At 44.1% G+C, this 24,962-nt stretch overlaps 1 long non-coding RNA gene across 1 annotated transcript; it reads right to left on the reverse strand.

Moving 5' to 3' along the window:
* Positions 1-4,310: 4,310 nt before the first annotated feature.
* Positions 4,311-5,004, reverse strand: LOC123394415. Its single transcript, XR_006609158.1, has 2 exons — positions 4,790-5,004; positions 4,311-4,406 (listed from the first exon to the last, which is right to left on the reverse strand). It is a non-coding gene; the product is annotated as an uncharacterized LOC123394415 (long non-coding RNA).
* Between the last annotated feature and the right edge of the window lie 19,958 nt (positions 5,005-24,962).

Consider the following 24,962-nt stretch of genomic DNA (forward strand, 5'->3'; position numbering starts at 1 on the left):
GGAGGGATAATAACTCAAGAAGCCCTAGAATAATGTGTCTATTGGGCATGACGGTTCGAAGATGGTTGTCGAAGCGATTCATTCAGGGATGGTAGGACATGTGTTTCTAGAAAGTAGGGTGTGAACCATAGTGAAACCACAAATCCATGGTCTGGTAGGATCATGTACTCATTCATTACATAAGTATTTACTGAAACCACCAAAGAAAGCCACAACCTAATGAAAAGTCTCTTTTCAAAACTTGAACAGATGTTCCTCCAAAGGTATGCAAATGGCCAAAAAGCATGAGAAGATACCTAACATCATTCATCACAAAGGAAGTGCAAATAATACTGCAGTGAGATACCACTTCCCACTAAGTTGGCAAGAATTTGAAAAAAAGACAATAACAAGTGTCAACAAGAGTGTAGGGAAATTGGAGCCTGTACATCGTTGGTGGGAATGTGAAATGGTGTAAATGCTAAGTATTCGTAGTGGCATCATTCACAGCAGCCAAAAGGTGCACCCAATCCAAATGTCTATCAAAAGATGAGTGGATAAACAAAAGCTGGTATAGCCAGACAAAACATACCAATCACCCATAAAGAGTAACAAAGAGGGGCACGTGGGTGGCTCAGTGGGTTAAGCCTCTGCCTTCGGCTCAGGTCATGATCCCAAGGTCCTGGGATCAAGCCATGTTGGGCTCCTTGCTCAGCAGGAGCCTGCTTCTCCTTCTCCTTCTGTCTGCCACTTCCTTGTGCTCTTGCTCTGTCAAATAAATAAAATCTTCCAAATAAAAAAGCAACCAAGAACAAGAGGCACCTGGGTTGCTCAGTAAGGTTAAGCATCTGACTCTTGATTTTGGCTCAGATCATGATCTTATGGTTATGAGATCCAGACCCACACTGGGCTCCATGCTCAGTGGGGCATCTGCTTGAGATTCTCTCTCTCAGTCCCTCTAAAATAATAAATCTTTTTAAAAAAGTAATGAAGTACTGATGCATGCTACAGGGTGATGAGCCTCCGAAACGTGTTAAGTAAAACCAGACACAAAATATTTTATGATTTCATTTATACCGAAAGTGTCCCATAGGGAAATCTCTGGAGACAGGCTGCAGACTGGTGGTTGCCATTGGCTGGAGGAAGGGGTGCTGAAAAGTGATTGTTTCAGGGGCACAAGGTTTTCATTTAGGATGGTGAAAATGTTTTAGAACTTGGTACAGATGATAGTCGTTGCTTAACACCATGAAGGTACTAAATGCCACTGAATTGTTAGTCTTACGTTAATGGTTAAGGTTATGTGGTGAATCTAGAAATGGTTACGTGAAATGTACTTAAATTAGATTCATGTTCTGTGTCCTTTTATGTGATGGTCTGTCAGGTGCAACCATAACAGAATAGAAGCACAAGAACACAAAATCTGTTATACTCTGACGTCTGAAAGAGGAGGTCACCCCATGTCATGCAGGGTCACGGGGGAGGCATCAGGTGTGGTCGGGCGGCAGAAGACAGGACTGAGAAAACAGCTTTTCCCATGGCTTTTGTTGGAGTGGGAAAGGCAAGGCAGGATAGGGTGAACAGTGTAGGATTGACTGGTTTGAGTATTTTCTGTGGCCATGAAGTTATACAGATGCTTGGTACACCTGGTTTAGGACGATTAAAGCAGAGGACTATGGCCCCCTGGGGTGTACAGGACAAAGAAAGAGGAGGTATGGCCCTGCACTGGTTCCTTTGCGGATGAAAAGCATGCTCTGGGATGAGTCCTTTGCTATCTCTAAGGACTGGCTGGCCCTAGGAAGGGCAGTCTCTCCCAAACCCAAAAGGGATTTTTTTTTAAGGATGAAAAAATGGCTTATTATGTAGAATATGTAGAATAGCATATATATGTGTGTGTGTGTGTATACATATATATATGTTATTTGTCCCATATATATGTGTGTGTGTGTGTGTGTGTGTGTTTATTTATTTATGGAAGAGAGAGGGAGAAGAAGAGAGAACTACTGACCTAGGTTCCGGGAACAGCACTGAACCCAGAGTCTTGCTCTCCTGGAGCTCACCCTCTACTGGGGGCAATAAAAAACAGAAAATGATGTAAGATAATCTTGGGTAGCAACGAGGACTTTGAAAGCAGGAAAGCAGGGTCAGGGACTAGAACGTACAGTACAGGGTGGGGAAGTCATTTCAATAAGATGGTCGAAGGAGGTCTCCCTGAGGAGGGAGCATGGGGCAGAGACACACGTGAGTGGAGGGGATGCCCCACCTGGAAAGGCTATCTAAGGAGAGGAAGCAGCAAGTGCAAAGTGCTGAGATGAAAATGTGGAGGTGCGGGGGCGATCTGAAAGGCAGGGGGCCAGGAAGACATGGCCAGGCCGGGACCATGCAGGCTTATGGAGACCCCAGGAGGGTTTTTGGACTTGTTCTAAATGTGATGGGAAGACAGTGAAGAATGAAGAACCCTCCATGGGGCACAGTCACAGGGGGCGCCATGTGCATGGACCACACTGTGAAGGAGTCTCCCTTGAGTTGGCTGAGTGGGTGGCCCTGCGACCCCAAGTCTCCTCCCCCAGTGTCAGACGGGGAGGCTCCCGGGTTTCAGGCCCCACCCTCCAGCACCAGATGCTCAGACTCCTGGGCCCCTCCTTGAGCAGACTGTGCCAGGCCTAGTCTCTGCAGCCATTTTCCCTGACCCTCTGCTGACACATGGCCCTCCGGGGGCCGGCCTGAAAGAGACCCGTTGACGCAGAGGTGGAGCAGACCTGATCAGTTCTTTATTGGGAAGGGGATGCAGTCTGTAATCCGACAAATCTGTGAGCCCAAAAAAATCTCAAGTTCAAGACCCAGATGGGATGCCGTGAGGTCGTAGGTACCCTGGAAAAAGCCACGGGAACGGCAGTTATGCCAGCGCCAGTAGACCTGGATGATGCGGGCAGCGTGGAGCAAACGGCAGTAGCGCTGGCGGACGCGCCACATGCGGACCCAGGATTGCAGCTGGACCACTGCCCATTCTCGTCGCGAGAAGGACTCGAGGGCTGCTCTCTTTCTCCTCTCCAGCAGCTTGGTCAGCATCAGCTTCCACCAGTGCTGAATGACACATGCTCTGAGTGCCGCGTGCAGCAAGGTCCTGCGCACCAGGGTGCCCCGCCACCACGCCTGGATCTTTATGGCTTTCTGCTCTCGGTCAGGATGCTTCTTTTTTGGGGGGGAGAGAGGTGGCAAAGATAAACAAAGGATCCTCAGGGAACATTCCCCACCCACCTCAGCTCCAGGGCAGGCCAAGCAGGGCTTGCTCAGAAGTTCAGGAGCACTGGGCAGGGAGCCAGTAGACCAGATAGGTGTCTGGTCTCTGCGCCTCTCTCTCAATGGACCTCAGATTGCCCCCCGGGGCTCAGGCTCCTGGACTGTAGAATGGAACATTCTGGCACTAGCTATCCTGGCTGGCCTGTCTGGAAGAAGCACGCCATGCGTCACGTTCCACCTGGGCCTGGGCCTGGCCACCTACCTGGGCTGCGTATTCCTTCCCCTCCACCCCACCCAGGTGGCTGGAGAAGTGGCAGTCTTTGTTTGCATTCATGCCTGACTCCATCCAGCTCAACCCACAACCTGCTGTGTCTCTCCATCAAGTCGCAGTAGTACAAGTTTCCCTGCTCCATGCAGTGTGGAGTCCTTCTCATTTATCTCTCACTTTCACTTCGTGGGGTTCTCACATCTTAAACGTCAGTTAGCACGCATACGTGCACACGTGTACACGCACACTCCCAGTTCTATACTCGGCTTTCCCTGCACGTGGCAATGCCTTCTCCAAACACAGCCTCACTGCCCCACTCCCCAGCTTGGCAGGGTCTGAGTCCCACTTGTCAGGGGTTCCTGTCCTTACGACCAAGTCTCTGTGCCTCCGTCACCCACCTTTCTCTGACCAAGAAGGAACTTGGAGGAGAGGATAACCAAGGATAAAGCGGAATGTCCCAAGCCAATCAGGATGAATGGTTGCCCTACTCATTCCAGCTCTGGGTAGGGCAACCGTTCATTTCAATTGGCCTGGGACATTCTGGCTTATGCTTATTGTTCTCGAGGAATCATCAAAGCCCAACCTTGTACTCACACATGGAACCTGGTCCCGGTGACAGATTCTAGGATCATGCCATGCTATGGGGCACAGAGAAGACAACCCAACACTCCTTGCAAATAAGAGTCACCCTCAACTTTGAGGGCCTCCACTGACCTACCTTTGCTGGTGGGGGTGGGGGAGGTGGAGGTGGAGGTGGAGGGGGTGGGGGTGGGGGTGGAGTCTCTTTCTTTTTCTTCTTTTTCTCTTTTTTTTCTTCCTCTTTCTCTTCCACTTTTTCTTCCACTTTCTCTTCCTCTTCCTCTTTCCTCAAAGTGGTTTCCTCAATATCTTCTATCACGATTTCACAAACATTGCCATCCTTCTGTAATCAGAGTTCAGAGAACGCTATCATTAGAACTGTGTACAACTTCATGCTAAGTCCACCACATACTCAACCTCCTGCCTGGCCCAGAGCCCCTCGATGTAGAACTCGCATCCTGAGTTTTTTTTTTTTTTTTAAGATTTTATTTATTTGACAGACAGAGATCACAAGCAGGCAGAGAGGCAGCAGAGAGAGAGGAGGAAGCAGGCTCCCTGCTGAGCAGAGAGCCCGATGTGGGGCTCGATCCCAGGACCCCAGGACCACGACCCGAGCCGAAAGCAGAGGCTTTAACCCACTGAGCCACCCCAGGTGCCCCTCACATCCTGAGTTAACTGTGGAAATCCACCTTCCCCTGACTGCAACTTTGGGTGGCTCTCTCTTACACAAAACTGAATGCCCATGACTTGGATATGGATGGTTCAAAGTCCCTCAGGTCTATAATCCCCTAAATTCCCCATGATAGGAGCATGATGGTTCCATTGCTCCCAGGTCTGTACTCTCCCCGCCGCAGCCTGGCAGGAAGAGGGGAGGAAGAGACAGAGATGTGATGTCATAAGGGCACCTGTGACTCGGGCTCCAGGATGGTTCCAGACAGTTGAGTTCTTTTCTGGTGAAAATATGGAAGTCCTTGCCCACTCTTTCTTACCATTAAGTGCCCAAAAGTTGGCAAAAAAGGCAGCACGCAGAAAATACCGCCCATGGACACAAAAGTTTATAGACACAGTCATTTCAGGCTGGTGGAGAAAACCACAAATTTGAGACAATTTAAATATTAAGAGAGAATTCAACTAGATGCGTTTCATTTCAATCAGACAATGGAACCAAATAATGATTAGAAAGAATGAGTTGGCAACAAAATCTTAAATAAGCAGTTCCCTAAAGATTTATGAATGGCTAGGAAGCACATGAAAAGTTCCCCAACATCATCAGTCATGAGGAAAAGGAAAATCAAGACCACAATAAGATCCCCCCCACCGAACACGTTAGAGAAAGGCTAACACAAAAAATACCGACAACACCAAATATTGGCAAAGACATACAACAGCTGAATCCTCATGACACTCCTGGCAGGAAGGTAAGGGACAGTTTCTACTGAAGTTCAGCATCTATCCACCCTAGAGCTCAGTGGGTCTGTGCCTAGATATTTACACACAAGGGGCGCCTGGGTGGCTCAGTGGGTTAAGGCCTCTGCCTTCGGCTCAGGACGTGGTCCCAGGGTCCTGGGATCGAGCCCCGTGTTGGGCAGAGAGCCTCAGTAGGGAGCCTGATTTCTCCTCTCTCTCTGCCTGCCTGTCTGTCTACTTGTGATCTCTGTCTGTCAAATAAATAAAAAGAAATTTTAAAAAAGAATGAAAACACATGTCTGCAAAAGAGTTGTGCATGCCTGTTCACAGCAAATTTATTCAAAGAGGTCAATGCTGGAAATAATTCAAATGTGCATCAACCGGTGACTAGGCAAAGAAATTGTGGTATATTCATTTAAGGAAATAATAAAAAGTAATAAAAATGGACAAACGTCTGACACCCACAATAACACAGGTGAACCTCAAAAACATGCTAAATGAAAGAAGCCAGACATCCAAGAGCATTTACACGATGATTCCACTTATAAAAAGTTAGAAAACCGACAAAATGAAACTATTGGTAAGATAATTCCAAATGGACTTTACACCTGGGGTAAGGTATAAGAGGTTTTGCCAGCAAACAGCATAAAAAAAAAAAAAAAGAGAGAGAGAGAGAGAAATTTGCTACATCTTGTTTTGGGTGGTGGCTACCTGGGAAAACAGAATCATGAAAACTCATCAAACACCATAAAGCAGCACTTGATAAAGTCATAGTGAGGGGGTATGCAGAGAGGGGGAGGCCATTTAAGGTTGGAGGGTGTTAGTGTAAAGGTAGTGAAGTGAGGGGAAGGGAAGACAATGGTTGGCTAGAAGAGGCAGGAAGAGGTTGGCACACACGGAAGAGGGCAGGCAGGGAAGCATCTGTTCGGAGACGTAGGTGTTGGACCATCCCAAATGCAAGGCTTGCGTCTCCGGATCTCTTTCTTAGCTTAGATCTCAGCCCAGAAGTGTTTTTTGTTTGTTTCTTTTTACTATATTGTTATTTTTCAATTCATTCAAGCAGAAATTTATTTTTTTTAAAGATTTTATTTACTTATTTATTTGAGAGCGAGACAGAGAGCATGAGTCAGGGGGGTGCAGAGAGAGAGGGAGAAGCAGGCTCCCCGATGAGCAGGGAGCCCAATTCGGGGCTTGATCTCAGGACCCTGGGATCATGACCTGAGCCGAAGGCAGATGCTTAACCAACTGAACCACCCAGGAGCCCCATTCAAGCAAAAATTAAAAAAAAATATTTTGATCAGTTTTCCAGTTCTTCTCAGCAAAAGGATTAATTCTAATGATTCGGCACACCATCATCTGAAGTGGAAATGTCTCCAGATTATATGCGCTTCTTTCAAATTGAATCACAGTTAACACACGGGTTACGTTCATTTCGGGTGTACAACACAGCGACTGGACACGTTTAACTCCTGCTCTATGTTCATCCACCGCCTTATTCTCAACTTCTCATCACGTTTTGTTAACAAAATACAGGTGTCTTCCCCCTCCCCCAGCATTCTTATATTTATTCAAATTAAAAATCAGAATTTGATTCTTATACCGCTAGGGTAAACAGAGCACATACAATCATAGTGTAGAGCAAACCCACCCCCGTCCCCCTCCCACGCCGCCCTGGGAACCTTCTAGAATAACAATCACCCTGAAAGAACGCTGAAGACCAAGAGCCTCTAATGAAGGAAACTGTTAAAGCTACCCTTCTTCCAGGATGCGGGGCCGGGCTTCAGGTCACTCTCGTCCAGCTCAGCCCGCCAGCCATCTCCGAACTGTCCTGACCGGAACAGCTTCTTATGCTTTCATACCCTCCTCCCTCTGGACAGTTCTGGGGATCTTGGTTTCTGTGTGTGTGTACGCTGGAAAAGTGACAGCACCACGAGGCACGTGGTGCCATCAGCGCAGGAGCGCGCCTTCCCCAGGAAAGTGACAAACCCGCGTGGGTTGGGGAGGAGGGGTACCAGCTTGCCAAAAATACCCTTTGGGTAACACCATGTCTCTCTCTCTCTCTCTTTTTTTTAAAAACAGTATTAAATTCAATATGCTGGCTAACTGAACATAATAAAAAAAACAGTATTAAATTCAGATGCACACAGAACTACAAAAATATTAATCCATTATGTTTTAGTATGAGCACATCTTGGATCCTTACCTCCTTACCCTGCCCTTTTGCCAAGGGTATTACCATTTTGGAAACATCTAAACAACAGACCTGTCAATCAAAATAACTCTGCAGAACCTTTCCGAAATGACCCAGAGAAGAATATGAAATGGTGTTCCCGGGTTCCAGGGTACAGAGTCTCTGCATCCTCCTGGAATTCTAGAAATCTCCAGCATAGCCATATGCTAAGGGGATCAATGCAGAATGTTCAGCAGGTTTCCCCCTGTATCTCAGACAGCTTTCGGCATTTGTGTAAAAGAACTGCTTTTACGTCCCAGAAAAGACCCAATGCAGAGTCAGATCTTGAGGGGGAAAGTTCAGGGCAGCAGACAAAAGCACCGAGCCATCAGTGAGTCCCAGGGAGCAGCATCTGGAAAGAGAAGAACCAGAGCAGGTATGCTGCCGCCTGCTGATGACCCTTCTTCGTATGCCCAGGGTCAGTGCGATCCTGGCCCCTGTGAAAGAATCGCACTGTGATGATTCATCTGGGCCCTCACCGCCTCAGCTGGGGGTCCACCCATCTGCTCCTTGGTCAGCTCAAAGCACCCGCAGGCCACCTGCTGCTGCCTGGCCTCCTCACTCCCTGGCAGCTCCCAGAGAGATATATGCCCGTGGCCTGATCGTCCTGGAGGACTCTCTCCACATCTTTGTATGCTTTTGTGCACTTGAACTTAACAATGAGTTCCCACCTGGTGGTGAACCTCTGCCTCCTGCTGGGGGAGGTGGTATGTTGGTCAAATTGAGATTTTGCAGAGTTGGAGGGGGGCATTTCAGTCTTCTGCTTCAAAAGATGCTCCCTCCAGAAGCAAGACAAGCTGGTCTGGGAGGAGCTTTTCAAACTCTTCAGTCTCCCTTTGTTTCTGTTCTCAGGGTCTCTAGCCACTCGTATTCAGTTCTCCCCCATGTGAGACTGGTGCTCCCTCTGCAGTAGCTCAGCCCCAGAAGGGGAGGGTGGGAACGGGCGGGCTGGCTCGTGGGAGCGCAGGAGGAGTGCTCCCCGCCCCCCCAACACTTAAGGCACAGCGTGGGAGGTGGGCGGGAGGAGTGACAAAATGCAGGTGTCTATATTTTTGCTAGATGAATGTGACAGATTCACATTTATCATGATTTCTAATATGACTGATGTTACGGTGCTACTGTTTCAAGGCTTCCATGCCTGGTTTTCCCAGGAAGCAGGCAGCAGAAGAGAGGAACGCTTCGTGTCGTGGACCCTGGGGAGGGAGGCGGCAGGCAGCTGCTCCTCAGCTCCTGGCCTGGTCTTCCCAGCTGGCTTCTCTGTTCTCCTACCCTGAGTGGAGGGGATGCCTGGACAGGAGATGCAGAAGAGTAAAGCCCAAGACCCATACTCCTTGGGGACAGGTGTTAGACCAGGTTCCCTGTCCCTACTGGCATCCCAGTGAGCCTGAACCCTAGGGTCTAGTTTAGAGAGGAGATTTTCCAGCTCTGTCATCAAGAGCAGGGGCAGCAGGTGGCCTTGACCCAGAACCCCCCTTCTATGTCACGGATTTCCATTAAGTGGCCATCAGGTTGAGTAGGCTGTGGCACCCTATGTCATGGCCTCCTCTATTTCAAGCTCCATCTGGCTTTGCAGACCATACCGACTTAACAGGAATCAAGAAAGGACCTGGTAACACTGTCTGGGGGCCAGCCAGTGGCTCCTGAAAAAAAGAAAAATTGGACTCCAAAAGATAACCATGTCAAATCCCTAGAACCTGGGAAGGTTATCTCCTGCTATGAAAGATGGGATTAAGTGAGGGGTCAGGAGCTTATCCCGGATTATCTAGGGAAGACCTCCACCATCACACACATGCCTCATCAGAGAGAGGCTGAGAGGGTTTTGAGAGAGATACAGAAGGAAAGGTGACGTAAAGATGGAAGCAGAGATCACAGCAGAAGCTGGAAGTGGCAGGGAAGGAATTTTCTAGAACTTCGTGGTGGTGGTGTTTGGTGGGGGGATCTGGCTCTCCTGATGCCTCGATTTCAGGCTCCAGCCTACAGAATTGCAAGAGAACACATTTCTATTGTTTTAAGCTCCCACGTTTGTGGTAATTTGTTCCAGCAGCCACATAAACTAATACACCCCCTACATTTTAAGTAGGGCAATGAAGTCTCTTTTTCGCTTAAGCCAAGTCAGTTTTCTATCATTCGCAACTGAAAGAGTCCTAATTCAGACAGGACTTTAAGAGAGAGAGGCAAAGGAATAGAGTGTTACCTGATCTTAACAGAGGAGGGGAAGCTGAAGGCTGGGGAAAGGGCTGGGGGAAGGAACTCTACCGGTGCGGCTGGATAAGCCAAATTCCAATACCTAATAAAGCAACACTGGGACGTGTCTGTTTTATGCAAAGACATAAAAATCTTGGCCACATACTAAGAAAGAGTCAAGACAATACGAGGTTGGGGACAGGGGCTAGAAAAACCAGAACTTGCCTGAGGAAGAAGAAAAAAGGAGGGAAGGGGTCCCTTCTCAAATCCGTGATATTGCTAAATGTGCAGACACCCTTTATTGGTACAAGCAAGGGCAGACCAAGCCATGGGAGATGCCCAGCCATGAGGGGGAATGTCTACACCTCCTACTGGTAGCAGGTGCAGCCATAGGGAGATGTCTATACATTGGGAGAATGTCTAGCTATGGTGGGGATGTCTCTAGCCTTAATGAAGATGTTCAGTCATGGTTGGGATGGATGTGTAAGGACCTATTTAGCCAGAGCGCTTCCATCCAGTTAAACAATAACATTGCTGTTTAAAACTTAAACTGTCCCTGTCCCCCCTTCTCCCTGGCGACTTACTTAAAAACAAGTCCTGGAAACCAGTCCTACAAAGCCCAAATACAAGGGTGGGTCAGGACAGGTGGAGACATTCGATCAGGAGGGGGATGCATACTGTCTCCCTAGTTACCAAGCAGTATGGGCCCCGCCCTTTGGCCACCTTTAGGGCAACAATTCCAACCAAGGTGATAAGCTGGTTCAAATATCTACTAGGGTAAATTGTAATTCAATTGGTCACTTATGTGTGACCCAACATGATTGTGCAGCTTTCTCTGTGTGTTACAATTTCATTGGCCACCTGTGCATGGCCAGGCCCAACCACATGGCCTTTGCCCTTAGAAGCTAGTCTGTGAAGCAGAACCAAACCGAACGTTCAGTTTGATTCTTGATGCTTGGCACAAAATAAAGCTTTGCTTGACCTTTGCTTTGTATCAGTCTTGCTCCTTTAATCATGGACCCATTATTGGGGGACCTTACAGGATGTCCAGTCATGGTTGGGCTGTCCAGTCATGGTTGGGGTGTCCAGTCATGGAAAGAGGTCCTGCCATGGGTCCATGCTCAGTTGATTAGGAATGTTCAACCAATAAAGATATCTCTCAGAAGCTCAGCTGAACTAGAAAGAGTTCAGAGCTGGCGGTTATTACAGTAGATGTCCTGACCGTGACCTTGAGGCCCTCAGGGGAAGAGAAGGACAGGAGAGTACTTGAGCCTGAGATGGGTGCCCTGGTTGGTCTCTGAGGCTTCATTGTTTTTTTGACCTGTGTGGGATCTGTTTCCAATCCTTTGAGGTATATACCCAGAAGTAGGATTGCTGGATGTTATTTTTAATTTATTTAATTTGTTTGTTCTAGTTTTAATTTTTTGAGGGTCCACCATACTGTTCACTAGCGTGACTGCACCATTCTACATTCCTAGCAACAACGCATGAAGGCTCTGATTTCTCCACATTCTCACCCACATTTGTTATTTGCTGTTTTTTTTTCCTTAATTAGTATCCACTCTCATGAGTGTGAGATGTGTCTCACTGTCGTTTTGATTTGTACTTCCCCCATGACCAGTCATGTTGAGTCCATCTTTACATGGACTGTCTTTTCCAGGTCCTTCGCTCATTTTTAAATTGGGTTGTTTCTTATTGTTGCTGAATTTTAGGAGTTCTCCATATATTCTAGATATTAATCTCTTACTAGATACATGATTTCAAATATTTTCTCACATTCTGGGGGGTGCCTTTTTACCTGATGATAGTATCTTTTGATGCTCAAAACCGTAATCGAATTGGTCTATATTTTTCTTGTTTCCTGTGCCTTTGGTGCCATTTCTTGGATATGGCCAAGCCCATGGTACAGCTTTTGCCCTATGTTTTCTCCTGAGAGTTTAAGAGAGTTTTAGGTCTTACATTTAGGTGTTTGATCCACTTTGAATTAATTTTTTATATGGTGCTCAGTAAGGGTTCCAATTCCTTCTTTTCTGCATCTAGAAAAGCAGTTTTCCTGGCCCCATTTTTTTTTTTTTTTTGAAAGCACCGTCCTTTCCCTATTGTGTGGTCTTGGCATCCTTGTCAAAAACCAGTTGACCATACATATGAGGACCGTATATGTGGGCTATCTGTTCTAGTCTGTTGGTCTGTCTTTATGCCAGTACCACAATGCTTTGATTACTTTAAAGAAAAACTTTGGTAGTAATTTTTGAAATCAGGAATCAAGCATGTGTGAGTCCTTCAGCTTTGTTCATTCTCAAGACTGTCGTGGCTGTTCAGAGTTCTTTGAGATCCCATATGAATTTTATGTTTATATTTATTTATTTATTTATTTATTTATTATTTTTATTTTATTTATTTTTTATTTATTTTTCAAACAACAAGTCTCACATATTTGTTACTGAACCAACCCACCAGTGCATAAACATAGCAACAGAGAAATATCATTTCCCCAATAAAGCACATCTGATGTTCAGGCAGTAGTGATGCTTATTCATGACCTTCATTCAGCATGAATATATGTGTGCCCTCTCAAGTGTGATCCCTTACGCACCTAACTTCATTCTTCTCCAGTACCTCCTCAGTTGTCGCTGAGGAGCCTGATGTAGGCTGTTGTGGACTGGTTTATATTCCACAGCTCTATCTGGGGGTGCAGAGTTGGGCAGAGAGCTCTGCTCCTCATCAGAACCCAGAACCCAAATGTCTCGTAATAGCCTTCCAGGGAAGACAGCAGCTCCCACAAGCCCCCCATCCTCTCCTGTTCCAGAAGGATCCCAAGGCATCTAGCCAAGACTAGATTCGCTGGGGTTCAAGACTTTGCCTTTGTAACCTATGTGGGTAGGCGCAAGCCTGCCATGGCGAGATCATCCCTCTACGGCTCCATCCCTGGAAATTCCTGGGTCCACTAAGATGTCTCAGGGGCCCGGGCCACCCCACTGGATACCCTCATTGGTGGTGCAGATTGGGGCCGGAGCCCTATTCATCTTAAGGCAGCATTGGCTGAGCGACCATACTGTGACCCCAGGCGGGTGATCAGGCCCTCTGAGGGCACTGGACCATAGCCAGGCTCCCCACCTGGAGCCGAGCCAGCTGAAAATGTCATTCATCCAGGGGCAGCAGAGGCCCAAACTCTTCTAGCCAGCAGAGTCCGGAGCAATGGCAATGTCTATCACCAATCTCACTAGGAAGTTTAGCACGATGAGCAGTCTGTGAAAAGGTATTAAAAAAGTCCAACAAAACCAGGATGAAGTTGCAGGGAATCATACCAGGGTCCAGAAAGTCCATTATCTCAAAGGGAAGCCATTCCTTTCTGGATTCAGCAGATGCTGACGGGTTCTGAGCGTTTTCATTTCCAAGTTCTCATTGGTCAGTGAGGGTGGTGGAGGCCGCCTGGGTGATGTTGACCAGATGCCCAGCGGACGAGAGCTGAAAGAGAGAGTAATGGTCCCTCCAGCCATGGAGGGACCATTACTTCGGGGGCTAAGATGTTCTCTCTTTTTTAAGGGGGGAGGGGCAAAGGTAGAGGGAGAATCTTAAGCAGACCCCACAGGCAGTGAAGAGCCAGTGTGGGTCTCGATCTCACTACCGTGAGATCAAGATCTGAGCTAAAATCAAGAGTTGGATGTTTAACTGACTGAGCCACCCAGGCGCCCCTAAGGTGCTCTCTTCTTAATTCAGCTTGGTTCAGCAAGAACCTGGTTCTGCGGTCTTCCTTAAGTGCATTGTGCCATCCCAGCATGCCTCCCATCTCCTGACATCTGGGCCACATCATCACCTTAAGAGTGGTCACCTCATGGTCATGATCAGAATTTTTGCAAGGAAAGCATCTGACAAGGCAGCCTGGAAGCCATCTTTGGAAGTAGAGATGTCTGTGGGAAAAGCCCAGCCCCACTTCCGCCCTTGACTCACAGGGTCCTTCCTCATTGCTGGAAAATTCTCAACCATCTTCCCTAGGCATTTCACATCTCTGTGGCACGTCTCCTGAATTTATCTTTCTGACTTTGTCCTCCTCCCCCTCCCCATCTCTTGCTCCGCTTCTGCCACACCAGCCTCATTGATGTCTCTCAAGCATGCCAGGCACATTCCTGCTTCAGCGTCTTGACATCTCTCCATCCCCGAGGTATCTACAAAGCTCCTCCTCCCCGCCTCATTAACCCGGAAGTGACTTCCCCCACTCTCTGACCATCATATAAAAGAGAGACCTCCTTTCCACCCAGCATGTTCTGTCTTCCCCTGCTTGACTTTTCCCCATAATGAACACTACTGTCCAAATACTCTCTCCATAACTGTCCCAGAAGTACAAGAGTCTTGCCTGCTTTTTTTCACTGTTGGAGCCCTGGCCTCAACAACACTCTGTGGCAGAGAGTGGATGCTCAGTAACTAAGTGTTGAGTGAATACATTGGTCTAAACCAGTTAAATAAATCCCACCGCAGAGCAGCTGGGTAGTTCAGTGGGTTAAGCCTATGCTTTCGGCTCAAGTCATGATCTCAGGGTCCTGGGATAGAGCCCTGTACGGGGCTCTCTGCTCAGTGGGGAACCTGCTTCCCCCTCTCTCTCTGCCTGCCTCTCTGCCTACTTGTGATCTCTGTCTGTCAAATAAACAAATAAAATCTTTAATCAACAATCAATCAATCCACCCCACCAAACACAGGCCACTCAGCCATGGGTCACGGACAAGTGCCTTCCCTGGGCCTCAGGACCTAGTCAAGGATTCCCAGCAACACTAAGCAAAGAACTTTTGTTCAAAGATTCACTCATTTATCCATGTAACAATTATTGAGCCCCTACTATGTGCCACGTAATATTATAGGTATTTGTTAAAGCAAAGAGTCAGGCAGAGAGGAAGTCCCCACTTGCCTAGAGGTCTCATTCCAGGGAGGGAAAAAAAACAACAAATAAATGTGCTTTCAATGAATTGGGACAGATGGCTATTTGTGACTGGTGTGCCCTAAGGGGTTTAGGGATCATACTGCCTAGTTTTGACAACGCTAACTCTCACCAACCAGGGCAAGGCCGTTAGAAAGTTTTCTGCAAAAAAAAAAAAACCCTCACAGAAATGTTACTAACTCACAAGCCCAAGCCACCAAATGAAACTCTGGTGCTGAAATTTTTCTGGCCTCTGGAGGGAGCTCCTCCATTAGCCAAAATAAGATGCCTTGGAAAATGTTTTTGGAAAACGGATGTTTTGAAACATTTCCTTTTATGTGATTTTGTTGCCAAAAAGTTCACTCGCAAAAACTCTTAGAGCTGAACACTTAAGACTTTGAAAATACAATTTCCTCATCTATGTATCACTGACAATCTCCCATCTCCATCCCCCTCAAATTGTCTTAGTTGTCAGTGTTCTGGACAGAAGAAGTAACTAACTGTTAGAAGTATGAAAGGCAGGAGAATACGATCATTATTGTAAGTGGTTTCGACATCAGTAGCCAAAACTAAGGGCATGGGGGGAACTGAGTAATAATAACAAACAAAATTCATGAGACTCATGTAGAACTTTAGATTTTTTCAAATGGAGTAATCATTTATTTCATACATCCATAGAATATTTACAAAGGAGTGGCACACACTTGGCCCACTAGAAAAGCTTCATTTACAAGTATAATCAGTGATCATGTCTAGTTATCTCAGAAACAAATCAGTTAAAAATTTTTTGAAGTCTCATCTCATTGAAAATTAAGGAAAACCTTCGATGGAAGGCAAAACCAAAATAGAATTGCAAACTACCAAAAGAGCAAAAAGAAAAAGAAGACTACTTCTTTTTTTATGCTGAAAAGAGATTACTTCCTAACAAAGCCTGAGTTGGAGGGACTGCCATAGTCTTGAATCCCTCCAATTATCAAGGAAGAAAGACCAAAAATATGGAAACCCAGCTCTCATCCCTCAAAAGAAAACAGAAACAAAAAACAGAATTCAAAAGAAATGAGAGGACAAAGAAGATAATAATATGGTTTTTTAAAATTAACATATAACATATTATTTGTTTCAGGGGTGCAGGTCTGTGATTCATCAGTCTTACACAATTCACAGCACTCACCATAGCACATACCCTCCCCAGTGTCCATCACCCAGCCACCCCATCACTCCTACCACCCTCTCCTCCAGCTACCCTCAGTTTGTTTCCTGAGATTAAGAGTCTCTTATGGTTTGTCTCCCTCTCTGGTTTTGTCTTGTTTCATTTTTCCCTCCCTTCCCCTATGATCCTCTCTCTTGTTTCTCAAATTCCTCATATCAGTAAGGTCATATGATAATTATATTTCTTTGATTGACTTATTTTGCTTAGCATAATAGCCTCTAGTTCTAACCATGTCATTGCCAATGGCAAGATTTTGGTTTTTTGATGGCTGCATAGTATTCCAGTGTGTGTGTGTGTGTGTGTGTGTGTGTGTAGATATAGATATATGTCACATCTTTAAAAAGATAAAAATAAAAAGTTCAAATTACTGAAACAGGAACCCTCCCCTTAAAAAAAAAAACACAGGAAAGATAAATGAGCTTAAAAACCATTATTTGAAAAAGACTAATAAAATAGATGAATTTTATGAGCCAGATTTTTTTTAAGAGCGAGGGTATAAATATAGAAGATAGGAAATGAGAGCTGAGGACATGACTACAGGTGTAGGGAAAATTAAAATTATTTGGAGAGAATATTCTGTGCAATTTTATGGCTAACCAACTTTGAAACTATTGAGGAAATGGATGATTTCCTAGCAAAATATAAATTACCAAAATCAACCCAGGAAAAGTTGGAAACTTGAACAGCTCAATTACCACAGAAGATTATATTTATTATGTATTAAATATTGCCTGGGAACCAGATGGTTTCATGGCTGAGTCTTATTTAACATTTACAAAGGCGACAATTTCAGATCTATTTAAATGACTCCACATAACAGAAAAAAAGAGGGAAAAGTCTCCAATTCATTTCATGAAGCCAACTTAGCATTAACACCAAATCTGATAAAGATAGGCCCCATAAAGAAAGCTAGATAGACCAGGGTTGGCAAACTTTCCCTGTAAAGAGCCAAATCGTCTATATTTAAGGTTTGCAGTCCATACGGTGTCTGTGGCAACTACTCAGCTCTGTGTTGGAGCTCAAAGGCAGTCACAGACATTATGTAAATAGATGAGTGCAGTAGTGTTCCAATAAACCTTTATTATGGACACTAAAATTTGAATTTGATATAGTTTTCAAGTGTCACAAAATATTCTTCTTCTTCCGGTTGTTTTTTTTTTTCCCCCCCCTCAACCATTTAAAAAACGTGAAAACCATTATTGGGTTGTGGGTTGTTCCAAAATGGGCACTGGGCCAGACTTAGTCTGGTCATGGGGCATGGGGTGGGGGAAGCAGTAGTTTGCTCACCCAGGGCCAATGTAATAGCCCAATCTCACTCATCATTATAGATGTAAAAATGTAAAATAAAACATTACTGGGGCACCTGGGTGGCTCAGTCAGTTAAGCGTCTGCCTTCGGCTCAGGTCATGATCCCAGAGTCCTGGGATAAAGCCCCACATCCGGCTCCCTGCTTGGTGGAGAGCCTGCTTCTCCCTCTCCCTCTGCTGCTTCCCCTGCTTGTGCTTGCTCTCTCTCTCTCTCTCTCTCTCGTCAAATGAATAAATAAAATCTTTTAAAAATTACCAATAGAATCCAGCAATATGTCAAAAGAATACTACAATAAGATGAAACAAAGTTTATTCTAGGAATGTCTCAATCATCAGGAAGAATTAGCATATGTCCTTAGTGAACAATTTAAAGGAAGAAGGAACAGCCTTTTGATCAAATCAGCATATGCTAAAAGGATGCTTATTAAGTTCCGCAGCTGATCTTAATAACACTCTGGGTAAAACTGGAATAGGAAGAAACTAGTTAAAATTGATGAAAACTTATTTTGTTTTGTTTGAGGCGAAGAGCATTCCAAATGGTGGGGGGGAAGAAAACCATGACCAATAAAATCAGGAATCTAACAGGGATGCCTTCTATCATTCCTATTATACATGGTGTTTTGGTATTAGCAAACGCATAGATTGGGAAGATCAGTATAAAGTTTGAAAGGGAAATAAAAATTATTTCTTTCTGGTGCCAATACGATCATATACCTAGAAATTCCAAGAAAATCCAATGAGAAAAAGCAATAGATGAGAAGTAATAGAAAATTTGGGGGTGCCTGGGTGGCTCCGTGGGTTGAGCCTCTGCCTTTGGCTTGGGTCATGATCGAGTCCTGATTGGGCTCTCTGCTCAGCGGAGAGCCTGCTTCCTCCTCTCTCTCTGCCTGCTTCTCTACCTACTTGTGATTTCTCTCTGTGTGTGTCAAATAAATAAATAAAATCTTTAAAAAAAAAAAAAGAAAATTTTGTATGTAAAATAAATATATAGAAAACTGATATAAAATAAATACATAGAAATCAGTGATGTTTCTTCATTTTAAGAGTAATCAAATGGAAATTGGGTTGGATAAAACTTTCCATCCACAGCAATAACAACAAACTATTAAATATTTAAGAATAAATTAAAGTGTAAATAATGTAAAATTATTTTTACATTACACAAAAAAGTGTAAAATAAAGTTTTTGTCATTAAAGTGACAAAAACAACATAAGATAGGGTGGGGCGATATAGGACCAAAGTTTTTATATACTATTGAAACTAAACTGTATTAATTTGACTAGGTTGCTGTAATTTAAGATGCTCATTGTAATCCTCAGAGTGACACTAATAAAAAATTTAAAAATATATAGTAAAGGAAATAAGAAAGAAATCAAAATGGTAAACTAGAAAATCTAACACAAAAGAGAGCAATAAGGGAGGGATTTAAAAAAAACAAGGATATGACATATAGAAAACAAACAGCAAAATGGCAGAAGGACGTTTTCTTATCCATGATTACATTAAAGAGATTAAACTCCCCAATCAGAAAGCAGAGGACAACAGAATAGATTCAAAAATGAAACAAAAGAGGGTGCCTGGGGGCTCAGTTGGTTAAGTGTCCAAGGTTCAATTTTGGCTCAAATCATGATCTCAGCGTTGTGAGTTCAAGTCCCACATCAGGCTCTGCACTGGGCATGGAGCCTGCTTAAGGTTCTCTCCCTCTCCTTCTGTCCCTCCCCCATTCTCCCTCTCTAAAATTAAAAACAGAAAAGCACACAGTCTAACTATATTGTGTCTACAAGACATTCTCTTTGCATCCAAGAACACAAGTTGAAAGTGGAAGGATGGAAAAAGATATCCCAGGCAAACCATATCCCAAAAGAGATTTGGGTAGGTATACTAACATCGGACACAGTAGACTTTAAGACAAAAATTGTACAAGAGACAAAAAAGACACTATATAGTGATACAAGGATCAATCTATCAAGAATATGTAATAATTATAAATATATATGCACGTAACAAGAGTCCCAAAATACAGGAAGCAAAAAATGACAGAAACCATGGGAGAAATGGAAAGTTCAACAATCATAGTTGGAGACTAATCAATAAGTCAATCAGACGAAAGATGGACAAGGAAATGGAAGATGTGGACATCACTAAATAGCCATCAGACCTGGCAGACCTCTACAGAACACTCCACCGAGCAACAGCAGAACCCACATTCTCCTCGAGGGCACAGACCATATGTAAGGCCACAAAACAAGTCTCCATAAATTGAGAAAGACTGAAATCACATAGAGTATCTTCTTTGGCCAGAGCAGAGTGATAATAGAAATATACAGGAATAGCAGAATACTAATAAAAATTAATCATTCATAATAGAAGGAAATCTAGAAAATTTACCACTTTGTGGAAATCAAAAACACTTTAAGGGTGTCTGGGTGTCTCAGTCAGTTAAGCATCAGACTCTTGATTTTGGCTCAGGTCATGATCTCAGGGTCATGAGATCAAGCCCTGTAAAGGGCTTGGTACTCAGCTCAGAGTCTGCTTGAGTTTCTTTCTCTCTCCCTCTGCCCCTCCCTCAGCTCACGCACATGCACGCTCTCTCTAAATAAACAAATAAAATCTTTAAGAAAAAAAAAAAACACTCTTCGGGGCGCCTGGGTGGCTCAGTGGGTTAAAGCCTGTGCCTTCAGCTCAGGTCATGATACCAGGGTCCTGGGATGGAGCCCTGCATCAGGCTCTCTGCTCAGCGGGGAGCCTGCTTCCCTTCCTGAGATGAACAAAATAGAAAATAGAAAAACAACAGGGGTGCCAGGGTGGCTCAGCCGGTTAAGCATCTGACTCTTGCTTTTGGCTTGAGTTATAAACTCAGGGTCGTGAGATCAAGCCCGGAGTTGGGCTCCATGTTCAGCATGAAGTCAGCTTGGGATTCTCTCTCCCTTTCAAGAGTCTCTGCCCCTCCCGCTCATGCTCTTTCTCTTAAATAAGTAAATAAATCTTAAAAAAAAAAAAAACAGATCAATAAAAACAAAAGTTGATTCTCTAAAAAGACCAACAGAATTGAAAAACCCTTTGCTAGACTGAACGAGTGAAAAGAGAAAAGACTTGGTTTACTAAGATCAGGAATGAAAAATAGGGACCTTATAAAATAAAAAAGATCATAAGAGAATCTTATAAACAACTGTATGCCAGCAAATTAGATAGCCATGGTGAAATAGGCAGATTCCTAGACACACACAAAGAACCAAAACTGAAGGAATAAGAAACAGAAAATCTGAAAAGGCCTATCACAAGGAAAGAGATTAAAGCAGTAATTTAAATATTTCCAATAAAGAGAAGTCCAGGACTAGTCAACTTCATGGGTGAATTTTATCAAACATTAAAGAACTGATACCATTCATTCTAACATGTTTCCCAAAAAGTGAAGAGAAGGGAATGCCTCCTAATTCATTCTTTGAGGCCAGTATTGCCCTAAGACACTGCCAGACAAAGAAACCATAAGACCATACCAAAAAACCCCAAAAAACTAAAGACCAATAATAATTATAAGTGCAATGCAAAAAGTTTAGCAAAATACTAGGAATCAAATCCAAGAGCATATTTAAAGGATTATATGCTGTGACCTAAGGGGATTTATCCCAGGAATGCAAGCAAGGTAGATGCAACATGTGAAAATTTATGTAAATAGAATACAAGGCTACCAAGAGTCAGGGGAAATAATTGATACAGAAAAAGAATTTGACAAAACTGGGCACCTGGGTGGCTCAGTGGGTTAAGCCACTGCCTTCGGCTCAGGTCATGATCTCAGGGTCCTGGGATCGAGTCCCGCATCGGGCTCTCTGCTGGGCGAGGAGCCTGCTTCCTCCTCTCTCTCTCTCTGCCTGCCTCTCTGCCTACTTGTGAAGTCTCTCTGTCAAATAAATAAATAAATAATCTTAAAATATATATATATATATAATAGCCTTTCATGGTTAAAAAAAAAGGGGGAAGAAAGAAAATTCAATAAGCTAGGAGTAGAAGGAAGTTTCTCAACCTGATAAAGGGCGGCTATGAAAAACCCACAACTGACATCATACTTAATGGTGAAAGACGTTTTTTTTCTCTAAGATGAGGAAAGGACAAAGATATCTGCTTTCATCATTGCTATTCAACACTGTATCAGAAGTTTTAGCCAAGGCAATTGAGAACCAAAATGCATCCCAAATGGAAAAGTAGAAGCAAAATGATCCCTACTTGCAGTTCACATGATCTTACATATAGAAGATGCGAGAGAATCCACAAAAAAATTATTACAGTTAATAAACTAATTCAGCAAAGTTGTGACATACAAAATAAACACACACACAAACCATTTGTATTTCTATGCACCAGCAATGGAAAATTCAGAAATGAAATTAAGGAAACAATTGTAGTTATAGTAACATCAAAAGGAATAAAAATCCCTAGGAATAAATTTAACCAAGCAGGTGCAAGACTTGTACACTTAAAACCATAAAATATCGTTTAAAGAAATCAAAGGAGACCTAAATACATGGCAAAATATTCTGTGTTCGTGGGTCAGAAGACTTAATATTCCCTACATTGATTTACGGAGTCAACACTATGCCTCTCATTCCCACTGCCTTTTTTTTTTTTTTTTTAATGGAAGTGGAAAGCTAATCTTCAAGTTCATATGGAATTGCAAAGGTCTCGGAATAACCAAAAAAAACCTTGAAAAAGATAAAGTTGGAGGACACAAACTTCTTAATTTGAAAACTTATTGCTAAGCCACAATAATCAAGATGGTGTGGTACTGGTATAAAGACAGACATGTAGGTCAATGGATTAGAATTGAAAGACCAGAAATAAACCAACAGCTCTATGTTCAACTGATTTTCAACAAGGCTACCAAGAGTCAGGGGAAATAATAATCTTTTCAAAGAATGGTCCTTGGACAACAGGGTAACCCCCTGCAAAGGCATGGCATTGGATTCTTATCTCAGAGCATATACGCATATTAACTCACAGCCGAAGTCCTAAAGGTGAGAAATAAAACTATAAAACTCTTAGAAGAAAACATGGAAGTAATCCTCATGACCTTTGGATTTGGCAGTGGATTCTTAGCTGTGACACCAGAGCACAAACAACAGAAGAAAAATAGATAAATTGGACATCATCAAAATTAGGAACTGTCGTGCATCAAAAGACATTAATGAGGGAAGTGAAAAGACAACCTGAAAAATGGGTGAAAATATTTTCAAATCATATATCTGATAAGGTCCCAGTGTCCAGAATATATAAAGAACTCTTACAACTCAACAACAACAAGACAAAGAAGCCAATTAAATAAGTGGTCAACGGACTTGAACAGACATTTCTCCAAAAATATACAAATGCCCATGAAAAGGTGTTCAACTCAGAACACTCAGTTCAGGTCGTGATCTCAGGGCCCTGGGATTGAGCCCCATGTCAGGCTCTCTGCTCAGCAGGAAGTCTGCTTCCCTTCCTCTCTCTGCCTGCCTCTCTGCCTACTTGTGATTTCTGTCTGTCAAATAAATAAATAAAACCTGAAAAAAAGAGAAAAGAAAAGGTGTTCAATGTCATTTATCGTGGGGAAATGCAAACCATAACCCCAAATGAGATGCTATAATTTTTAAAAATGGGCAATAACGAGTCTCCACATATTGGCAAGCATGTGGAGACAGGTGGGAATGCAAAATGGCCCGGCTGCTGTGGAAAACAGTCGGGCGGTTCCTCAAAGGGTTAAACACAGAATTCCCGCATGGCCCCGCAATTCTGCTCTTGGGAGTATAAATAAAAGCACTGAAAACAGGTGTTCAAACTCATACTCATACACAAGAGGTCACAGCAATGGTATTCATAATCACCAAAGAGGTTAAACCACTCAGTTACCTGCCAGTTGATGAATGGACACACAATGCATGGTCTATCCACTCAGTGGAACAGTATTCAGCCGTAGAAAGGAATGGAGGCCTGACACATGCCATGTATACCATGATGAACCTGGAACACACGCGAAGTGAAAGAAGCCAGGCGTGTGGTCTAGGATTCCATTTATACGCAACATCTGAAATAGAGTCTAAAAGCAGATTCTCAGTCACCAGGGCCTGGGGTGACAGAAGGGTAATGGGGATTGACTCTGTAATGGCTACATGGTTTCTGTCTGGGGGATGAAATTAGAATTAAAACATGTGGAAGACAGAAACTGGAAGTAGATAGTTGTACGGCACCGTGTGGGTACTAAAAGCCACTCGATTATACACTTTAAAATGGGTAAAATGGTCAATGTTGTGTTCTATGATTTTTGTTATCTCAACCAACTTAAAAAGATACTTAAAAACACCCAAAACCAGTCTTACATTTCCTTTAGGTACATGGATGTAATGCATCTATAAATCATCATTCAGGATGCCCTTCAAGCGGGGAGCGGTAATAATGTAAAAAAGGATTGCTGAGGGAAATTTCAGCTTCAAATGTATGAGTTAAAAATAAATTATTTTGGGGGTGCCTGGGTGGCTCAGTGGGTTAAACCTCTGCCTTTGGCTCAGGTCATGATCCCAGGGTCCTGGGATCGAGCCCCGCACCGGGCTCCCTGCTCAGCAGGGAGCCTGCTTCTCCCTCTCCCTCTGCCTCTCTACCTCCCATGTGCATTCTCTCTCACGCTCTCTCAAATAAATAAGTAAAATCTTAAGAATAAATAAATATTTTTAAATAGAAAATTTCAGCTCATCTGTGCATGGTATAAATTCCGGAGGACGAGCTTTGGGGACAGATTTCATGGAACATTCGCTTTCCCCCTTATATGTTTCTGCATTATTTGAAATTCAAGCAACAGGTAAACCATACTTATAATCAGCGCAAGAATTCAGGCAGAAGAGAGCCGGCAGCTGGGAAGGAGAGAACTGATGAAACAGAGGCCAAGTCTCGTGCTCTGTGATCTGACCCCTCAGCCCCACCAGCTGCCACTTTGTGAATATCTATCTGCAGAAGCGTGAACATAAAAGCGATGAGCAGGTTCTTCCAGGGACTTCTAAGCAGGAGACAAAGCCAGAATATTCTTGCAACAACCCAACCAGGCCAGAGTTGGAGTAAGGGAGAGATCTACAAGGAATAGTGGGATCTGGCAACCTGGACCAGATGGACTGAGCCTCAGAACACTGGCCTCAGCCCCAGCCTGGCAGACTGGGCTGGGAGTGAATGGATGTCTGATGCCATCAGTGCAGCGATGGGGGCCTTTGAGAGACTGATACCAGCGCTCTGCTCACCCAGACTGACGGTCATTAAAGGAAGCAATAGGGTCTTCTGCCTATTTGACTTTTTTTTTTTTAAGATATACATTTATTTATTTATTTATTCGACAGACAGATCACAAGTGGGCAGAGAGGCAGGCAGAAGAGGGAAGGGGAAGCCGGCTCCCCACTGAGCAGAGAGCCCAAGGCGGGGCTCGATTCGGGGCTCAATGCAGGGCTCGATCCCAGGACCCTGGGATCATGACCTGAGCTAAAGGCAGAGGCTTTAACCCACTGAGCCACCCAGGTGCCCCCTGCCTATTGGACTTTTTTTTTTTTTTAAGATTTTATTTATTTATTTGACAGAGAGAGAGATCAGAAGTAGGCAGAGAGGCAGGCAGAGAGAGAAGGGGAAGCAGGCTCCCGGCTGAGCAGAG

The sequence above is a fragment of the Mustela putorius genome, unplaced genomic scaffold (genome assembly GCF_011764305.1).
Source record: "Mustela putorius furo isolate JIRA1106 unplaced genomic scaffold, ASM1176430v1.1 tig00000095_pilon_pilon_pilon, whole genome shotgun sequence".
NCBI classification, from domain to species: domain Eukaryota; kingdom Metazoa; phylum Chordata; class Mammalia; order Carnivora; family Mustelidae; genus Mustela; species Mustela putorius.